This window comes from Lactuca serriola, chromosome 6 (assembly GCF_051521515.1).
Source record: "Lactuca serriola cultivar US96UC23 chromosome 6, Lser_US96UC23_V15, whole genome shotgun sequence".
Classification (NCBI taxonomy): domain Eukaryota; kingdom Viridiplantae; phylum Streptophyta; class Magnoliopsida; order Asterales; family Asteraceae; genus Lactuca; species Lactuca serriola.
In genome coordinates this window covers 12828865-12850773 of record NC_136413.1, presented here as the reverse complement: position 1 = coordinate 12850773, position 21909 = coordinate 12828865, and the positions used below count along the sequence as shown (strand labels likewise).

General features: G+C 31.3%; 1 long non-coding RNA gene across 1 annotated transcript; it reads right to left on the bottom strand.

Annotated features, from left to right (window-relative positions):
* Positions 1 to 4371: 4371 nt before the first annotated feature.
* Positions 4372 to 6164, bottom strand: LOC145059058 (uncharacterized). Its single transcript, XR_013686613.1, has 3 exons — positions 5949 to 6164; positions 5341 to 5433; positions 4372 to 4702 (listed from the first exon to the last, which is right to left on the bottom strand). It is a non-coding gene; the product is annotated as an uncharacterized LOC145059058 (long non-coding RNA).
* Between the last annotated feature and the right edge of the window lie 15745 nt (positions 6165 to 21909).

Here is a 21909-nt window from a genome sequence, read left to right as displayed (position 1 = left end):
AAACATTCTTTCCATATTTTACATTAACTGATTAGCAATTCATCTCGTAAATAAACCATATATTCTTGGTCAATTAGTTACACTACCATGTGCTTCAACCTCGTCTTCATAATCATCACACGCATAAGGTTATTTTGAAGCAACACATCGAGTTGATCTTATTGAGTAAAGAACTCATCGTTCAAACATCAAACCCTCTTTCCTTATGAAATTATTAAGCGCATGAGATGCAATGATAATGTTTGTTTGTGTGACCAACATAAATGGAGCCATCCTCTTTGATATAATGAATCATGCTTTCAAGGCTATGGTTGTTCGTTATTTGAATAAAACCGAATTATCCAATTAGATAATTTGGATTGGACTATTTGGTTCGGGTATTCACATTTTTGGATTAGTTTTCTACAAAACCGAATTACTAATTTGAATTTCATATTGGTTTTAGTTTATAAAATAAGAACCGAATAACAATTTAATATTTATTTATTTTTAATATATATCTACAAATATTTATTATTATTTTTTATTTTTGTCAAATAGATTCAAAAAGTTTCACCTAATAAAAAACCTTAATATGTATTTTCTCTAAAAAAATATCTATAAAATATTAAACTTTAATTTTTTTTAGTAGTTGTTTATAAACATTAAACCACAACTATGCTATTTTTTTTCTTTTATAAAGTTGGATAATATTTTAATTATATGTGGTTTTAAAAATATTCTGATTTTTGAAAACCAATTTATATAAACTGATCCAATTGAATTGTAATTTGATTGGATCGGATTAGATTAGATTTGAATTTAGTTGGACTATTTGGATATATGTTTTAAAAATCAAAATCAATTTGGATTTATTTGATTGAATTTGATCGAACCGATCCATTCAAACGAACACCCCTATTCAAGACACCAAAAGCACGTTCAATGACATTTTGAAGTTTTGCATGTGTATGGTAAAAAAAATCTTTATTGTTCAATGCACGTCGATGAAAATCTCCAAAAAAAATACCTCACATTACAATAACGACATCACAAAGTTAATATTTATATGTAAGAGTCAAATAATTAAATGTTTAAAATAACGTCATATATATATATATATATATATATATATATATATATATATATATATATATATATATATATATATATATATATATATATATATAACCATAAACATACTTGGTGGTGGAAACAAGAATGATCCATATATTAACTAATGTTTCTGATAATATTTATTTACTATATTCTTAGTTTTGCCAATGTGGAACTAGGCCATTTGGTAGAGGTGAAAACTTCTTAGATTGGAGGTCATGCATTCAAACTCATGCATAGACGTATTAATTAACTTGGTGAATTTAACTTCTAATTACTAACCAGTCGTTCAAAAAAACTAATCATGTGCAACGATTTTCCTACCGGCCACAATAAGGGTAAAAATTATATTTAGGTCTCAAATTGCCAATACATTTTGATAACAATCACATTTTTCCTTCATTTAGGTAAATTTTGTTTGTTAGCGGGAATAATAACATGTATCAAAGTTCCATCAAGTGCACCAACTGCCCCGTCAAAAACCCATTGTAGCATCTTATTATTTCTGGAATGTTTAGATGCGGATTTAAAAGAAGTTGGTACTATCATATCTTTTGTGAAGATCATCATTCTATCCAAAACTCCATAAAAAAATTGCCCATTATTGTTTCTCACAGTCAACGATATGCAGCATCAAGCGTAAATTTCAATACTCAAAGGCAAAAAATCATATTTTTTTTAAAGTCTTGGATAGAATGATGATTTTGCAAAAGATATGATAGTATCAATTTCTTTTAATCTAAACTCAAACATTTCGAATCATAATAAGAGGCTACAATGAGTTTTAATTGAGCGGTCGGTGCACTTGATGTAACTTTGATATATGTTATTGATAGCTAAAGGAAGGAAAAAAAAGATGATTCTTATCTAAATGTGTTAGCAATTTATGATGTCAACAAGATTTTTATGTTTACTGCTACTAAGAATAAGTAGCACATGATAAATATTTTCTTTTTGAGCCGTTAACTTTTTTTTAGATAGACTATTTTGGATAGCTATTTCTTTTTCTTGTGATTTTCCTTTTTAAAATTTTAAAATATTTGTAATTTCGTTTCTTATAAGTTTTTGGTCCATAAATATTTAAGTATTCTAATAAAAAATAATAATAATGCTAAATATCTTATAAGTTTTAACATAATTTTAATAGATTTTTAATTATTATAAATAATTATTGTATTCTAACTTAATAATATATAATTCAATTATAAAATATTAACTTTTAGTATTAAATACATGTATAAATCTATCGGTAACCTTTGTTGTATAAAAATAATTGTTATGTACTATAAGTTGTACTAAGATGCTTATATATTTTTACCGCCGACACAATTTTTTGGGTATATAATATATTAAAAAGCAATATACATAAAAACTAGTATATTTTTGTTCTTTTTTTTATGGTTTAACTGCTATATTTTATCTTGGATAATTAAAGCCGCTTCATTTTTAAAGAAAAATCAATTGCACCCTCTCTGGTTTGGTTTACGCCTTTACGGGTATAGCAGGTGTTAAAAATTGGATGGTTTGTCATTAACCTAGATGACATTATATCTACTTCCTAATTTAACTTTCTGATTTGACTTCTCATTACCTAGATTGATGGGTTTGAGCCATAAGAACTTTCCTATGTACACATGCAAACCTTAATGTTTGGATCTAGGTTTCTCTAATTGAACATGCAATGTATCCAAGACTTATATTGATAGATCTAGTGTAAACTTTCAATTCATAACATATGAAATCAGATTTAAAGGAATACCTTGAGTTGCTTGCTTGAATCTTCTTGTCTTTGGAGCTTAGAGTCACAATTGTCACTCCTCTAATGACTTACAAACACCAACTAGCAAGAGGATGATAATGGAGAGAGAGGAGGGTGAGAAAATCGGCCCTAGGGTTTCTTGCTTTGCATGAATGCCGATTTCCTCCACCCAATGGGTCTATATATACTATGAGCTACTAGGGTTACACCTTAAACCCTAATTGAATAACTTAGGCCCTAAGCAATCCAATAATCCCTATAGACTAGGCCTTGGACGATTTCTAGGTTTCTCCAAACCCTAAAATCGTCCACCCTCACATCCATAAAGATTCATAGCCCAAAATACAACTATCACACATTTGACAGTTTATGCCCCTTTATTCAATTAACCTCTTTAAGTCACCAAATTAATTCCTAATTAATTTATGACTTATATTAATCAAATAACAATATTATTATTCCTTATATTATTATTATCATAATATATTAATAATATTTCTTCTCTCATTATAAATCATCTTGTCAAGTTGCTATGGTGAAGGCAACCCAAAAGGACCATGCTTAACCGAGTCAAATACTTGCCAAATATAGTTACAGCCTTAGACACTATTTCAACAGTCTCCCACTTGGATAAGTCCGGTAACTATATACACAAGCACAATCCGATTAGCAATCGTAGCTTTCAAAGACGCTGTCAAACTCTGATCTTATCAGTCTTGTCCTTTAGATAAGGGATCGTACAGTCCTCTGTTCAGATATCATGCGGACACAATCATAGTCCAGCATTTAGTTTCTCGATCTCAGATTTATTCGACATAGAACTTAATCGAACACATCAATTTAGTTCTGACCGGGCCCGACACATAACTCAAATCAAATCATCGAGCGGCCGAGATATCGCTTTTACCCTCTTAGGATAAAAGTAACAGATAAACTTCGACTTATATACATTTACTTATTCGCCAATTAATCATACACAACAATGTGTTTTATAACATCAATTTACTGATGCGGTTTCACATCATCAATGTACAACCAATTAACAAATAACAAACCATATATCTAGGTTTTAAGACCATATGATATTATCATCTTGCGATCACTTACAATATACATATATACCTTAAAGTGATTCCAGCAAACGCGGGTTTGTTCCAATGCTCAAAACTAGTTCATAAGCACTCATGAACGCTGCAGCAAACCTTTGCTATACCATGACAATCTTCTTTCATATCTACTTCCAACATATGAACGATTGTGGACCATTCGAATAATTTGATTATTCTTAATAACTCAATTATTCAGGAAGTCAAAACATGCAAAGTGAAACAATAGTTAAACAATTAACATAAGACAGTAACTTTACTTATAAATAATACTCATTTATTTAATCATCAAATGTCAATTATATTTATCTATTACAAGTTTCTAAAACAATATAATCTAAACTAATATCATCCTTCAGCCCAATACTCCTAGCATGCTGCAAGTGCTTAACCCTACTCAGTCCCTTCGTAAGCGGATCTGCTGGGTTATCTTTTGATGATATCCTATGACATCCTCAAAATCACGGTCAGAAAAGACCGGTTTGTTTATGCTTTGTTTAAAAATCAGAGTAACATTTTAAATAAAAGCATTGCGGAATTTGTCCCAAAACAAAATATGATAAAGATTTATCAAAAGCATTTCCATAGAAATGTATTTCATTAAAAGACTCGGGATGTCATGTTCGTACAGATCAAAAGCATAAACAGTATAATATAAGCCTTACTACATTATTTCATATCTACAGGCCTATATCCGTAATCTCTCGTCCAAAACATCACATCTATGCTCATGCGCCACTACCTGTAATACAAGAAACTGAGTGGATCAGGATTGGGAGCCTGGTGAGCACATAGGGTTTTCAACCCACAATAAATAAGTTTATTAACTTCATTAAATTAAACAAACCCGATTACCCGTTCCCGTTATCCTCACATTAAGTCCCTAAGCATCTATCATAAGGGACCTATCCTAAGGATTATCATCGGGACGGACACTACTGCTAAGGGGATTCCTCAGCAACAAATGTCCTTAAGGCAACCATGCGGGGGATGGAGTACATCTGGTGAGCACACAGTTCAAATAAACACACAGTTCAAATAAACACCTATAAGTTGCGAGCCTGCTAGTGTTCCACTGGACTATCTAGAATAGTTCGTGGTTGTCATCTATACTCCGCTAGATGACTAGATCATCAATAACATCTATAACGAGGCCTCTCATTATTTTATTTCGTCACACAGCAACTATTACATCTACCCATGTTTTACCCAACACATTTTGTAGATATAAAATACATATACAGTTTAAATCATTGAAAATATGTATAAAACGATCATCCAGCATAGATAGCAAGTATTCAGATAATATGCATATATAGTACGTAATTTATATAAAATACTTCATATCTATGTGTAAGCTGAAAGTAACTATGCACTCACTTTAACGTTCGATAGATGAATAACGTTCTGGAATGGATGCGAGAAGGTCGAGTAGTTTTCCGTGAATACGAATCTCCGAGAAAATTTAGTTTCCTAAGGAAATATTAATATAATTAATATTTGGAGGGTAGTTTGGTAATTAACCAAGGTATAGTGTCCGTTATGTTAATTAAATAATTTAGTTGGACTAAATTATAAATATAATTTCCAAATGAGAGACCAATATGGAACATATACATCCTAGTTTAGGTGTTTAGGACTAAATTTGTAAATAATTTCCATAGCAGGGGGTTTAAAATTAATTTCGTAATGAAGTTTGAATAGTGGAGGCATGATTAGTAATCCATTTAAAAAAAGAGGGGTCAATCTCGTAAATTCAAAAAAGGTCATGGGTGTTATTTAAATAAAACAAATCAAAGTTTGCACAGTGCATCTCTTTCATTCATACATCGTGAGTTACAGATATTTGAATGGAAGGTAATCACTTCCTCCTGTTTCTTCTTCGATTAAGCACAACAAAGCAAAATAAATAAATAAACTAGTTCTTGGGCATTTGCTAACGAATGTAGCATACAAAAATAAATAAATTGTGATGGTGGAGTACTCACAAAGCAGCGGCAACAGGGGGTGGTGGAATGGTGGTTTATGGTGACGATCTTCAAGGTGATATAGAGGGAGATAGAGATCAAGATTGAGAGAGAGAAGCTAAAGATTGAGGTGTGATTTTTTTTGGAGATGATATGAAGCTCTATTTATAGTGTAAGGGGATACACTAATGGAAGAGAAGCCCCATGCTTCAATCACCATGCTTGTACTTGATTGGGGAAGCTTGCACTCAAGATAAAAAAAAGAAAGGAATGGAGAGGGTTGCTGTCACGTGGGCAAAGAATGAGCTGGAAATAGGTGCTCATAATTAGTGGGTCCCACAAGGTAGTTTAATCCTTTAACTTGTCTAAAACACTTATAAATTGATGAATCGAGATCCCGATGTTGGATTGCATTTTCAAAAATTTCTTATGAAAGAGGGTAATTCAACGATTCCAGAAACCCGAACGTATTAATTTTTGGAGTTACGGAATTCCAGGAAATCGCACTTAAAGTTTTGCGTCTAAACGGCTCGCGGTGTCCGTTTCGCGACTTTTGTAAATATTTTTGTTAAAAATATTTCGAGTGTGAAATTAAATAATAGATTATAACCAGAGTCCAAAAATGTTATCGGAAATCCCGTCGGCAAAGCGTAAGTATCTCAAAGGATCGATTCGGTTTTACGCGATTAAAGAAAAGCAGTGTTTTACTGTCTGATTTTCTTAAAACGGTCGTATCTTTTGCATACAAACTCCGTTTTCGACGTTCTTTATATCCACGCGTAGGCGGGAACGTTCACTTGAGCATTAGATTAAACCCACGCTCACTTGGATCACTCCATGAATTATATCACGAGTGATTGGTGAGACGATAACATCTTATATTCTTGAAACCGAGATGTGTGAGTTGTATCTTGCAAATCGGTTGCACATTGATAATATGTAAACGCACTAGTAACTTGGTGTTATAAAACATATTGTTGTGTGTGATTCGGTGAGTGAGTGCAAGCAAGCATTGTATCAAAGTTTATCCGTTCCTTTTATCCAAGGTAGGATAAAAGCGATATCTTTGGGCCCCTCGATGATTTAGTGATGACAAACGTAAATGCTCGGCCGGGCTAGGGCTAATTTGATTTGTTCAATTAGTCAGTCGTCATAAATCGGGAATCGAGAGATATTACAAAGAGAATGATTAGAAATCATATCTCATACGATATCTAGAATGGAGGAATATATGATCCCTTATCTAAGGACACGCGTATCTGATAGGATCAGAGTTGACAACGGCTTTGGAAAGCTACGATTGCAGATCAGGATCTGAAGTCATACGCAGAATAGTTGTTAGACTTATCCAAGTGGGAGACTGTTGGATTAGTGTCTAAGTCCATAACTATTTTGGTATGTACTTGACCCGATGGTGCATGGTCCTTTTGGGTTGTCTTCACCAAAGCAACTTGATTGGAGAAATAAACAGAGAGAGAGAGAGGTTATTATGATTTATTAATATGTTATAAGAATAATATATTAAAGGAGAAATCATATTTGTTTAATTAATATTGGTCAATAATTAATTAAGAATTAATTTTGTGATCAAATGTAATTAATTAAACTAGAGGGGCTGAATTATAATTATGTGATAGTTACAAAATAAGGTAAGGATTATCTTATTAATAGGTTGGACGAATTTAAGGTGATAAGGTCTTAGAATTCGACTAGGATAAGGGGTTTCAAGACTTATCTTATGGTTACTTGGTGGGCAAGCAACTAGATAAGGATAAGGACTAAAACCCTAATCTCTACACCTATATAAAGACCCCAAGGCTCATGAATTCGTCCATCCCTTCCCAAGAGGTCCTAGAGACGAATTCTTATACCTCTCCTATCTCTTTATACCTTCTCCATTTGCTCATGGTGTTTGTAAGCCATTAGAGGAGTGACACTTGTGACTCTAAGCCTCCAAAGTCAATTCAAGGAGGAATTGGGATTGTTATTGCTACATAACAATCAAGGTAATATCTTAAACCTAATTATATGTTAATATTGATTCCCATATGCTAGAATTAGGGTTTATAGCCTTGGATAACTTGCATGTACAATAGAGAAACCTAGATCCAAGCATTAGGGTTTGTATGAGCACATAGGATGTCTTATGACCAAAACCCATCAGTGGTATCAGAGACTTGATTGGTTTCTATTGTATTGATGCTTGATATGTTTGAAAATTTTGATTTTTGGTGTTCTGCTTGAAGGACTCGGCGAGTCCCACTGTGGACTCGGCGAGTTGCCCTTACTCGGCGAGTTCCAGAGGGTGACTCGGCGAGTCGGTGCGTCAGACAAAGATATATTCGGGATTTCTTGTTGTTTTTGATTATGGATAGTTACCTTATCATATTAGATCAATATTAATCCGATTTTATGATATATTTGACTATATTCTTGATCTAATTGAATATATTTATCAATTAATAAGATAATTGTTTCCTTATGTGATAATTAATTAATTATTTTGACTTAATTGGTAAATTGTTTTGCAAGAAATCATTAAATAAATCAAATATGGATAATTATGTGATTAATTGTTAATTTAGATTATTTGTTATTTGATCCTTGTTGTTATGAAAAGTTTCATATTTTCCCCTTAGGTTTTATAGTTTAAATTTGAACCCAAAAGTTTTGTTGTTTTGAAATTTAAATAATTAAAACCCTAATGTTTTGAAAAAGGTTTCAAAACTTGCCCTCAAGTTTTGGAATTTAAATCTTGATTAAATGGTTTAATTTTGATGTATATTTAAATCCTAAACCCTAATGTTTTGAAATGTTTCAAAACTTGCCCTCAAGTTTTGGAATTTAAAAGTTGATTAAAAGTTTAATTAGGAATGTTGAACTCTAAAACTCTAGTATAGTTTTGAAAAAGTTCATATCACACCCTTATGGTTTTATTAAGGTGTATAATTTAAAGAGGTTTAATAAATCCATAAAAGCTTAGGTTAACAATTTAATTGAATTAAAAGTATAATTGTTAAATTAAACCACCTAGTATTTTGAAAGTATAACATACACCCTATACTATATATAACATTAAAAGTCTAACACTATATATATGTATGAGTAAAAGTCAGTCTTACCGTTAGTAGGCCTCATTCACGAAGCTGGTCTATAAGGGGTGTTTAAGGAAATTGCCTATAAAATGGCGATTGAATGGGTATCCATTCTTACCCACCGCACGCTTGACTAGTGGAGGGTCGTTAGCCGAACGGGTAGGATAGGACGAAACCTTCCATTATAAGTATAATGAATTATTAAAGTAACTAACTGTTTTCATAAAATTCCCAATCTTAGTTACTTAGGCAAAAGTGAATTGATGCAATTCCATGAAATTACACTTTGTGCCCTTGCGAAGACGTTAGTGGAGCGTGTGTGGTTAACCGGCACACTAAATGGTTCTAAGCAAAGGTAGCAAAGGGTGACTCAATGTTTGTCATAGTTCGGTGGAGCGTGTGTGGTTTACCGGCATATCGAATAGGTGACTGTAACATGTGAGGGCACCATGTAAGTTTGCATGGTTATTCACACCCGCTTTGTGATCCTCGGCATCCCAGTCACAAACAAGAGGGGAATATCGAGATTTAAACATGCCATTGAAAGTTCAATGAATCTCAAAGGATTTAGGTGTTTTCATAGATTTAAAATTTAAATTTCTTTTTCGTTTTTCGTGGTGGAAATTAGTGAATCGTCATTCACTTACCTTCAAATATTCTTCAATTAGGGTTACGGCATCCCTCTCCCGAGTTGTAGAATATTGTGTTGGGTCCTAGCCTTAGTATCTCATTTGGGTGATTTACTAAGGACTCAATCAATCAACTAACTTGAATTTGTTTTTCTCCCGTTTTGTATATGTCAAAGTTCGACAACTATGGTCTTCCCAAATCCCGTGGAACAAGCATTCCACATGAAGATGGTATTCCACGATTCAATCGAGGAACGAGAAATCATGCTTCACTTCCTCCTCCTCCTCCTATTGTTCTCCCCAACCCACAAGATCGAAGAATTGAAAGGTTCAATATCACTAAGGCCCTATTGGAAATGAAACATGAAGATGGTAAACCCGTGTGTGCCCACGTTCTAGGAATGAAATCACACATTGATAGGTTGATAATGTTGGGTGTGTCATTCCCAGATGAGTTGGTTGTAAATTGGGTTTTGCAGTCACTTCCTAAATCATATAATGAGTTCAAAAGAAATTATTATATGATGGATCATGACGACCACCTCATTGACCTAACTTACATGCTCATTGCTGCTGAATCAGAAATGATTTGGCGAAACAATGGAGCGTATTTGTTGGAAAAATCAACCGACCATGCTTCCGAGGACGTTCTAGGAGAACCGACCTGCGTTTGCTGCCAAAAGAAAGGGCGTTGGATACAAGTCTGCCCAAAGAGCCTGAAGAGTCCAGAAGATGGGAAAGTCAAAGAGTATGGCTGCGCTTCAGGTAAAATCGACTATCTAACTCCATTAAGTTCCTATTCATTAATTCTTAATACATAATGTAATAAGATTGCATTTGAATGTTTTACAGGATCGGTAAAAAGAAAGGAAGCTTGGTGAAAGAGCAAGATGAATCTAATCACAAGGAATGGATCTTGATCGCATGGACTTGAAGATTAGATTTTGAGCTTAGATAGTTATGATAGAGTTGTTAGAAATTGATTTCTTTTGAAATACATAGTTTTCAATGGATTTTGCATTGTAAGGACAAATGTTTGCCGCTGCTTTTATAAATAAAATAAATTTTCGTTTGACTTATTTATTTATTTGTTTATTTCCTTGCAATGAAATCATTATGAAAATTGGTGTTTGCATATTTCTACAACAAATGGATATGATTCTTATTTATGATCTTTATGGAAAAGTCGATAAATTTACCAAATAGGGAGAGTTTCTCATCGCCCAAGTTTCAATTGGACAGAAATTTGGAATCATGCAACTTGGTTACACGATGAATGAGAAATTTCATATTTGGAAATTAGACTAATTCATTGACAAAGTGTCAAGTGACGGACTTGGAGATCGAATACACAAAGTTGCGTGTTGATCAAGTCCACCATAAGAGTAACAAAGATATTCGTCATGATTTACTAAAGGTTTAGTAAATATGATTATACTTACAAGATTAAGTGTAATTTTGAATTGATTAAAGGGTTTAGATCAATAGCAGAACGAATAAGAAGAATCAAGTAGGAAGAAAGATAAAAGTTTCTCCATTCTAAGAAGATGGGAGAGTACCTTTTATGCTTTATGATAGGTCTTAATGATTAAGAACTATATCTCAATTGATCAGTGAGTCTTAGTACAATTGTATGTCTAAGAAGAGGAATCAAGAATTGAAGAAATGGTTAAATCAAGAAGTCAATCATACTTCGTTCCATAACAAGTCTTAAAGTTAAGATTGTGACAATGAGTGAAAAGTATTAAAGGTTTATAACATTCATCAAATGTGGAAAGTTGTGATGTCTTGGATAAGACAAAGACCAACTAGGACCAATTTATGAAGTATTTTGATATGAGCTACACTAACTCTTGGATAATTGTTTGTCAAGAAATGGTTATTGACAAGAGAATCTTATATGTCAAGGAGTAAGTGGGAGTCTTAATGGTCTTAAAAGGTTTCAAGAACAAATCAAATAAACCTTATCGATCATCACTAGCACACGAGTTGAGGTTTACAACCTATCGTGTTGACATTATTTTGTTTCTGTGCCAATCCAATCGAGTTAATTATGCATGTGAGTTCTATGAGTTCTCATTTTGAACGCATAAAAGGCAAAGCACCTTAATCAATGAAAGGTACATTGATAGGAAAAGGTGAGCTGCTTAACTACTTGGAAGACGTGGTGGGCAGCTGTGCTACCATAAGGCAATAAATCAAGATTAAGAAAGTTCGGTCCATATGAGTTTGAATTTGTCGTAAACTTTGGTTTTAACAAATTCACATGGATAGGAACACATACACCGCTCAAATCTAAGTGTCATAAGATTTCCTCCTTCATGAAAATGATTGTGAGGAAATGCTTTCACTAAGAAAGATTTTAAGAAGATAGTGATTGTAAAATTGCATTCTCAAATTCGATTATGGTTACGGTATCCCTTTCCATGATTTGAATTGTGAGGTTTGGCAATTAGTCTTAATTGTTTAGACACACATATGAACTATCTAAGGCAAAGGTGTATAAGTTCAAGAAGCCTTGATAAAAGATTATCAAAGCACTAAGTATTAGAAACATGAACTTAAGAAATTCAATAAGCATTGTTTTTCTGAAAGTTAAGATGAATACATGTCGAAGCTAGTGGGAGCATAAGTGTTATGTTTTATAATAATCATCATGATAGTGGGAGCATAAATGTTATGATTGTATGATTATTAAGGAAAGTATTTCAAGGTTAGCAATATTAATTATAGAAAACAAGAGTCATACTTTGCAAAGTTGTAAGAGTTGAAAGGTTGTTTTGCTATAATTAAGGGAGAGAATATTATGCTTCATTTCAAATCTAAAGGCTTAGGTTGTGGAATGTTAATAGATTTAGTCAAAGGTATATAGTGTGTTCTTAAAATTTCGATTATGATTACGGCATTCCTCTTCACAATTCGAATTTTGAGAACATAGCAAATAAAACATTATGCGTCGTGTCCCATACGCTTCGGGTATAGGATCGATTGAAAATGCTTTGATATTTGACCATTCTAAAATTTTCTAAATGTCGAGCGCATTTAGAGGGAAAAGGGACTAGAATTGGTTTTGACTAAAATAATTAAACAACTATCAAAGGACAATCCAAAGTTCGACGAGGATTGGTCGCTTGTGAGTAGTTGGAAGTATAGTATTGGAAAATATGGAAATGTTTCCATATTGGATGGACAATATCGACATTATCATGAATAGAAAAGATTCTATTAAGAATGAGTTGTCATATGGAAAATATGGAAGCGTGTCCATGTTAGGAATTGAATATTGAAAATCTATGACTAGATTAGAAACTTTTATGCAAAAGGATGTTGAAAGAAATGTATTTTTAGTGAGAGACATCATATCTAAGGAATTGTCTTGTAACAATCTCCGATAGAGGACTTTGTAATATCATTGGCAATAGTCTTTGTGACTTTGGTGCAGTGACATTACGAAAGGATCATTGCATAAAATGTTAGAATCTAGCATAATCTATAAGTAGCAAGAATTTGATATTCTTTCACTTATGGAAAAAGGATTTGGAGTTGTGAAATGAGAATGATTAGGAATGTGCTCAATTTGGTCTATTTCACAAAGTAAGAACCATAGGTAAACATTGTGTGCATGTTAGGAGCATGGGACAAGTGTAATAATTCAAGTAAGAAGTTGATTAACCGAAACAACAAATAATGAGTAATCGATATGGTGATAAATAAAAGGTGTTTTATTTATGCTCAAAGGGTTGAGGCCATATGGGATTAGTATTATTCTTGTGTTTCACTTTGCATGTTTTGACTTCCTGAATAATTTAATTGGTTAAGAACAGTCAAATTATTCTAACGGGCCACAGTCGTTCATATGTTGGAAGTAGGTATGAATGAAGACTGTCGTGAATTGGTGTGTGGATTGTCTAAAGAGTATTAGACAAAAGCAAATGTTTGTTGCAACGTTCATGAGTGCTTATGAATGTGATTTGAGCATTGGATTAAACCCACGCTCACTTGGATCACTCCATGAATTATATCACGAGTGATTGGTGAGACGATAACATCTTATATTCTTGAAACCGAGATGTGTGAGTTGTATCTTGCAAATCGGTTGCACATTGATAATATGTAAACGCACTAGTAACTTGGTGTTATAAAACATATTGTTGTGTGTGATTCGGTGAGTGAGTGCAAGCAAGTATTGTATCAAATTTTATCTGTTCCTTTTATCCAAGGTAGAATAAAAGCGATATCTTTGGGCCCCTCGATGATTTAGTGATGAAAAATGTAAATGCTCGGCCAAGCTAGGGCTAATTTGATTTGTTCAATTAGTCAGTCGTCATAAATCGGGAATCGAGAGATAGTACAAAGAGAATGATTATAAATCATATCTCATACGATATCTAGAATGGAGGAATATATGATCCCTTATCTAAGGACACGCGTATCTGATAGGATCAGAGTTGACAGCGGCTTTGGAAAGCTACGATTGTAGATCAGGATCTGAAGTCATACGCAGAATAGTTGTTAGACTTATCCAAGTGGGAGACTGTTGGATTAGTGTCTAAGTCCATAACTATTTTGGTATGTACTTGACCCGATGGTGCATGGTCCTTTTGGGTTGCCTTCACCAAAGCAACTTGATTGGAGAAATAAATAGAGAGAGAGAGAGGTTATTATGATTTATTAATATGTTATAAGAATAATATATTAAAGGAGAAATCATATTTGTTTAGTTAATATTGGTCAATAATTAATTAAGAATTAATTTTGTGATCAAATGTAATTAATTAAACTAGAGGGGCTGAATTGTAATTATGTGATAGTTACAAAATAAGGTAAGGATTATCTTATTAATAGGTTGGACGAACCATGCAAATTTACACGGTGCCTTCATTGTTACAATCACCTATTCGATGTGCCGGTAAACCACACACGCTCCACCGAACTATGATAAACAATGAATCACCCTTTGCCACCTTTGCTTAGAACCAATTAGTGTGCCGGTAAACCACACACGCTCCACTAACTTCTTAGCAAGGGTGCAAAGTGTAATTTCATGGGTTTGCATCAATTCACTTTTCCTAAAGTAACTAGGATTGGGAATTTGAAAAACATGTAGTTACTTTGTATTTTAATTTTATACTTTTAATGAGGAGATAGGGTTGCCCTATCCTACCCGTTCGGCTAACGACCCTCCACCGATCAAGCAAGCGGTGGGTGTGAGTATACACCCATTAAGCGTCATTTTATAGGTAGCAACCTTATACCCACCTTATAGACCGGCTTCATGAATGAGGACTACTAACGGTAAGACTAGCATTTTAATTATATATATATATATATATATATATATATATATATATATATACACACACACACACACACACACTAGATTATGACCCGCGTTAAACGCGGGAAACGCATAAAGAAAATATAATTGTATATATATATTGCAAAATAATTATAAAATAATCAAGGTTATTGGTATTATTGAAATGTGTAGAAAATATACTGAAGTTGGTAAATATATATAGTCGTTGAAGGACCTCTTCATAGACAATATTTTTTGGTTTATTAGTTGAACGATATTGCTCGTCACAAAGTACATTCAAACCTTTTTTACTTATGACATCGGAAACAACTATATATAGCTAACCATGCGTGAAAACGGGTCTACGCAAGTATAATCCAACATTGACAATGTACTTTCAAAATACATTGTTATTTCATGGTTATATTGCAAAAGAGAATTGTTTATTTCAAAAAATAGCAACGTATTTATGTTTATTCGAAAGGAACCACATAAACCCCCCACAATATTAAATATAAAGAAACTCTAACAAATAAATATAAAAGCAATTATGTTTGATCGATTTAGATATTGCCCGTGACTCATTGAAAATGTCAAAATACATAATTGGCACACAACTTACCTGTTATTATTAGACGAATTAAACAATTTAAACACATGATGATGTCCTTTTTATTTTTTGATAATGATAAAATACTGGAAAAATGAATGTTTACTTCAAGACGTATGCGGACATTTGAGTAAGGTCGATGGTCTTAAATGTTGAGTATTTATATCTTTTACATATAGCTATTAAATGGTTATTCAAGACAAATTAAAAGTTCATTTCTATTTCTTATCGATTTAGAAGTATATTTCGACCATTTTTGCATCTGATAAAAAACATATAAGTTCTTTTAGTATTACTACAATCCTACTTTCATATAAAATTATTTTTTTTTCACATGAGAGCAAACTCGGTGTTTTTCTAGCATTATTATCATTCTATATTATACGTTCTTGATAGTTTTGAAAAGTTCGTTGCAATTTCTCATTTCTTTTTGAAATCGTTGTTATTTCTTGTTGCTTTTAGAAATAAGTTCTAGACTACTTTTTTGTATCAGACCAAATTTGAAGGTTATTTTTGCATTATTTCCATCGTATATGTTTCATTTCATTTTTATTATTTGAATATAATTTTTGTAGTTCAAAAACGATACAAATATAAAAATATTGACTATAGAGTAACCGACTCTCTATAATGTATAATAAAAAATCAAGACACTATAATCATAATTTATTGATGTTAGTTAAAATGTAATTTATTTGGGGATGATGTTAGTTTTTGGTTATTTATTTGGGAAATATAATATGTATTATACATTACAAGTGCTTATCTATTAAATTTAACATTTGTTACTTTAGAATTTTATTTTGGCTTGACATAGCCATGATCATCCCATATTTAATACCTTGCACATTTACTACCTGCTTACTTACATTCATTAAATCAAGATTTAACCTTTTTTTAAAAAGAAATATAGACAAGAAACTATTGAGTTACTATTAAACTCAATGGATATGCTAAAAGATACATGTGACTTGCCTTTTGTGAGACCAATAATACCAAATTGGACCATTTTTTGCAAAATAATTTAAGAACCGAAGAAAACCTGATTGCCCAAATATATAATATCATTATTTAAGTAATAACATGTTATATGCCGACAAAATTGAAAATTTTAGTCAAAACTCTGTTACATGCCATCAAAGATGAAAAAATATCCTTTAATGTTTGATGAGGGTATTGATTTAAAAAACCGTTTTTCACTTTTCGTTGAGTGTATTTTTTGTGACAGGAACAATTATTACTCCAAACATAATCTATAAAAATCATCATAGTCAAATCATAGACCACTTAATCAACAAAATAGAATACCACAGTAGTATATGGTAATCTACTTAGAACATCTTTTTCTAAAAGATCAAGAAATTGACAATTTATTAGAATATTATCACGCTGATAAAAGTCCTAACAAAGTGCAATAGATTGAATGGATAGTTTACAATAATAATTATAATAATAAAATGAAGCCCCTATCAGCGATAGAAAAACCTAAGACAAGACAAAAAAAAAAAACGTAACACTACGAAGTTGCAAACATCAAAAACACATGATGCGAAAAATCTAGAAAAAAAAAAACAAAATTTATACCTAGTTGTGAGGTGAGTGTTGAGAACTTGTGTCAGATTCTTTGACACATTTCGTCAAACACCTAAGGTGCATAGCTATTCCTATAATTTGTATAAAATAGCATAGTCATTGCAATTTATAGAGGTTGTTAAGGATCGAGTACAAGTTATTAGATTAAGCATTTAACATGAAAAGTTATATATTGTTGTTTTGTTTGATTTAATATGTTAAGCCAAAAAAACCTTATGCGATGTTTTATGAGATTTCAAAAAAAAACATAATTTTCTTAGTCATAGAAAACAATCTTTGAAAGGTTGTATTTACTCTATAGAAACATGTACAAATTAGAATAATTATAATTTAACTTTTTCTAGATTAAATTGTTTATAAAAACTCATCACCTTAATAATGAATAAAAAATAAATTAAAAGACATTTGCAACACGAAAAAGTCACAACGGGTTATTGTTAAAAATGTTATAACAATGTACTTTACACGTACATTCCTAAAAATGGTTTAATATGAAGTTATTATATTCGACAATAAAGTCAGAAACAGTAACCAAGTTGAGATAGTCAAACAAACAGAAATAGTAACAACAACCAATTTGATCCATTTTTAAATTAAATTACCGATTTTCCCTTCTGATGAACATAGTCCATGCTAAATTAATGATTTAGCCTTTGGATAAAAAATAGAAGTATCATGCTAAAAAATCATTTTAGTATACGTGTCATATCAATAACCTTTAGTTATGATTTCAATTTAAAGTTAGAAATGTTGTAATTCAACCATCATATTAAGATATTAATTTACATTCAAACACTAAAAAATATCTCTTTATTCCTATTATACCCTTATCCTCCATTTTCTATTCGGTATTACCATATATTTATCTTAACAAATTATTTAAGTTCTATATCAAGATTGCAATCCTTGTAATTCAGCCAACAATTTAAGATATTATATAAAATCAAAAAACAGTAACCAGATTGAGATAAACAAACAAACATAAATAGTGGCGGCTCACGATTTGATCAATATTTAAATTAAATTACCGATTTACACTTCTAAAGAACATTATACATACTAAATTAATGATTTACCCTTCGGATAAAAATATAGATGTATCATGCTAAACGAATACACACAAAAATTGATTGTCATGAATAGGAAAATGGGTAGGGTGCATTTGTCATTCTATCAAAATACTTTGCTATATTATGTTTTAACTGGTTTCCATCAAAGTACATTATTTTTTTTTTCTGGATTAAAGGTACGTAATAACTTTTCCTATTTATTTGAAAAGTTTCATAAAAGTTGTTAATCGATTTCATGTAAGTTGTGACAAAGAAAATCGAAATATATGAATATATATATTTGATACAGGAACAAAAAAATAATAAAAAATATATATATAAAAGTGAAAGAAGGTACCGACCTTCTAGTGCACAACAACGAAGGTTTGAAGCAGAGAATGATGATCAAAGTTATAAGCAATAAGAATGATGTTGTAGAAGAAGGTTTGAAAAAAAGGACAATGATTGAAAATAAGTGTGAGCCGTGGATTCAAGGATGAATAGTATATGTATGTAATAATTTGAATTTGATTTTTTGGTATTAACGGCTTCCTAATAAAAAAATGGATTTTATATTAATGATTTGCTAATATAAATGTATTTATATTAATGGTTGAAATTTAATGCCTTAATTAAAATTGTTTTTAATATGTTTTTAAAGTTGACCATTTTAAAATCTTTATAACTGGAAATTCAAGATTTAAAATATGGAAAGTTTTTATTAGAATTAAATACATTCAATTTCAATGGATCTAAGTTAATTTTGTTTGAAAATTGGAAAACTTTTATTGGAATTAAATACATTCCATTTGGGAAGATGATATCAGCAATTTGATCTAAGGGTGAAAAACATAAGATTGAAATACAATCACTGGCCCAAATTGTTTAAGATGATATCATAAGATTTTTGTTTTAATATATATTAAAGATAACATAATTATTAATATGCTTATTTAATGAGCTTTTTAAAAAGAAAAAAACTAAACATGTTTGAATTTTGAAGTCAAAATCTATAATTAAGGGAGTTAAATTATTAACAATATTAATTAGGGTTAATGATGACATATATTCTCAAAATATGTCATCATTAACCCTAATTAATATTGTTAATAATTTAACTCCCTTAATTATAGATTTTGGCTTCAAAATTCAAACATGTTTAGTTTTTTTCTTTTTAAAAAGCTCATTAAATAAGCATATCAATAATTATGTTATCTTTAATATATATATTAATAATTATGAGATGCTTACTTCATTTTGTAGAGATTTGTGTGAAGCCAAAACAGAGGTCATAATTGGAGACGCAAGGAAAAGGCAACATGCAAATTCTAAGAATACATGGGCAAAAAGGAACCACCTTATGGTGCTACATTCTGTTATGAACACACAAAACATCAATTGAAGCACAACTATTGACATGAGGACGAAGAGGATTAGAGAATTATGGTTTAAGAAAAAAAATAAAGGAGAAAAATGGGCGGCTATTCATGTTTCCGGCCAGATTTATGGAGAAATTGATACTTCATATATAAATAAAATGATATGTTTCAATTGATAACATAATTGTTGATTTTAAAGATTCTATAATTAAATATAATTATGCTCGAATTGTGAAATATATTTTAGAAAGTATGAATAGATTCTATAATTAAAGATTTTATAATTAAATGTAACTGTGTGTGAAATTTAATTGCTAAATTTAAAGATTCTATAATTAAATGTTTGAATTCTATTTTGAGGAGATGATGTAATCAGTTTGATCTAAGGGTGGAAATCATTAGATTGAGATACAATCAAGGGTCATGATTGTTTTATTGATGAATTAAGAGTTCTCTTTTAATAATATTTATATATATATATATATATATATATATTAGTCTTGTAATATTATATTAGTATAGGGTTGAATTTTAAACTTTGTAAAATTCTAGGGTTTGAAATTTAAATTGTCCAAATTAAACTTTTAATCACAAAACTAAATTTCAAAACTTGAGGATTAGTTTTAAACTTTTCAAAACATAAGGGATCAAATAACAAATAATTTAAATTAACCATTTAATCTCATAATTATCCATATTTGATTTATTTAAATGTTTCTTGCAAAACAATTCACCAATTTAATTAAAATAATCAATTAATATCATATAAGGAAATTATTATTCAACTAATTAGTAAATATATTTTGTTAGGTCAAGAATATACTCACATATATGTTAAAATTCGAATTTTATTGACCCATAAAGATTAAGGCAAGTTTCCATAAGAAAAACAGCAAGAAATCCCGAAACTAGCTCCATCTGACGCTCGAACTCGCCGAGTACCACAATGGACTCGCCGAGTTGAGGCCTACTCGCCGAGTCCACTATGGAACTCGCCGAGTTCATCGGGCAGATGGACAAAAATCGAATTTTGCAATCAACAAGCAATCAACCAATGCATCAATTCAATAGAAACCAATCAAGGCTCCGATACCACTATGGGTTTGAGCCATAAGAACTTTCCTATGTGCACATGCAAACCCTAATGCTTGGATCTAGATTTCTCTAATTGAACATGCAATGTATCCAAGACTTATATTGATAGATCTAGTGTAAACTTTCAATTCATAACATATAAAATCATATCTAAAGGAATACCTTGAGTTGCTTGCTTGAATCTTCTTGTCTTTGGAGCTTAGAGTTGCAATTGTCACTCCTCTAATGGCTTACAAACACCAACTAGCAAGAGGATGATAATGGAGAGAGAGGAGGGTGAGAAAATCGGCCCTAGGGTTTCTTGCTTTGCATGAATGCCGATTTCCTCCACCCTATGGGTCTATGTATACTATGAGCTACTAGGGTTACATCTTAAACCCTAATTGAATAACTTAGGCCCTAAGCAATCCAATAATCCCTATAGACTAGGCCTTGGACGATTTCTAGGTTTCTCCAAACCCTAAAATCGTCCACCCTCACATCCATAAAGATTCATAGCCCAAAATACAACTATCACACATTTGACAGTTTATGCCCCTTTATTCAATTAACCTCTTTAAGTCACCAAATTAATTCCTAATTAATTTATGACTTATATTAATCAAATAACAATATTATTATTCCTTATATTATTCTCATAATATATTAATAATATTTCTTCTCTCATTATAAATCATTTTGTCAAGTTGCTATGGTGAAGGTAACCCAAAAGGATCATGCTTAACCGGGTCAAATATTTGCCAAATATAATTATAGCCTTAGACACTATTCCAACATACATGTGTAGAAGCTTCTTCAGCCAACTCTAACCATCCACCATATTACATCATTTTGGTGTTTTAAAGAGCAAGTATACTCTAACCAACCTTCAGATTTAACATCATTTTTGTGTCAGCTCCATTTTAACACCAAATATAAAAGTCAAATGTGAAAGCCTCTAAAACCTACAATTTTAAAGGTTGATTGAAATTTTGAAATTCAACCACCATTTTGGTGCTAAACAATCACCATTTTAGTGTTTATGATTGGAAAAGCTCTTAGAAAGCAATATGCTATTTTATAGAGTATATATGATAAAATGTATATAAATAAAAAGGCATGTTAATTTTAACACCTACTAAACTATAAATAATGGGTCATAGATTCATAGTGGTCTTTCATTGACCAAAATAAAATATAATGATTAAACCCTTAAACTAGACAAAACATAATGGCTTTTATGAATAATTATAA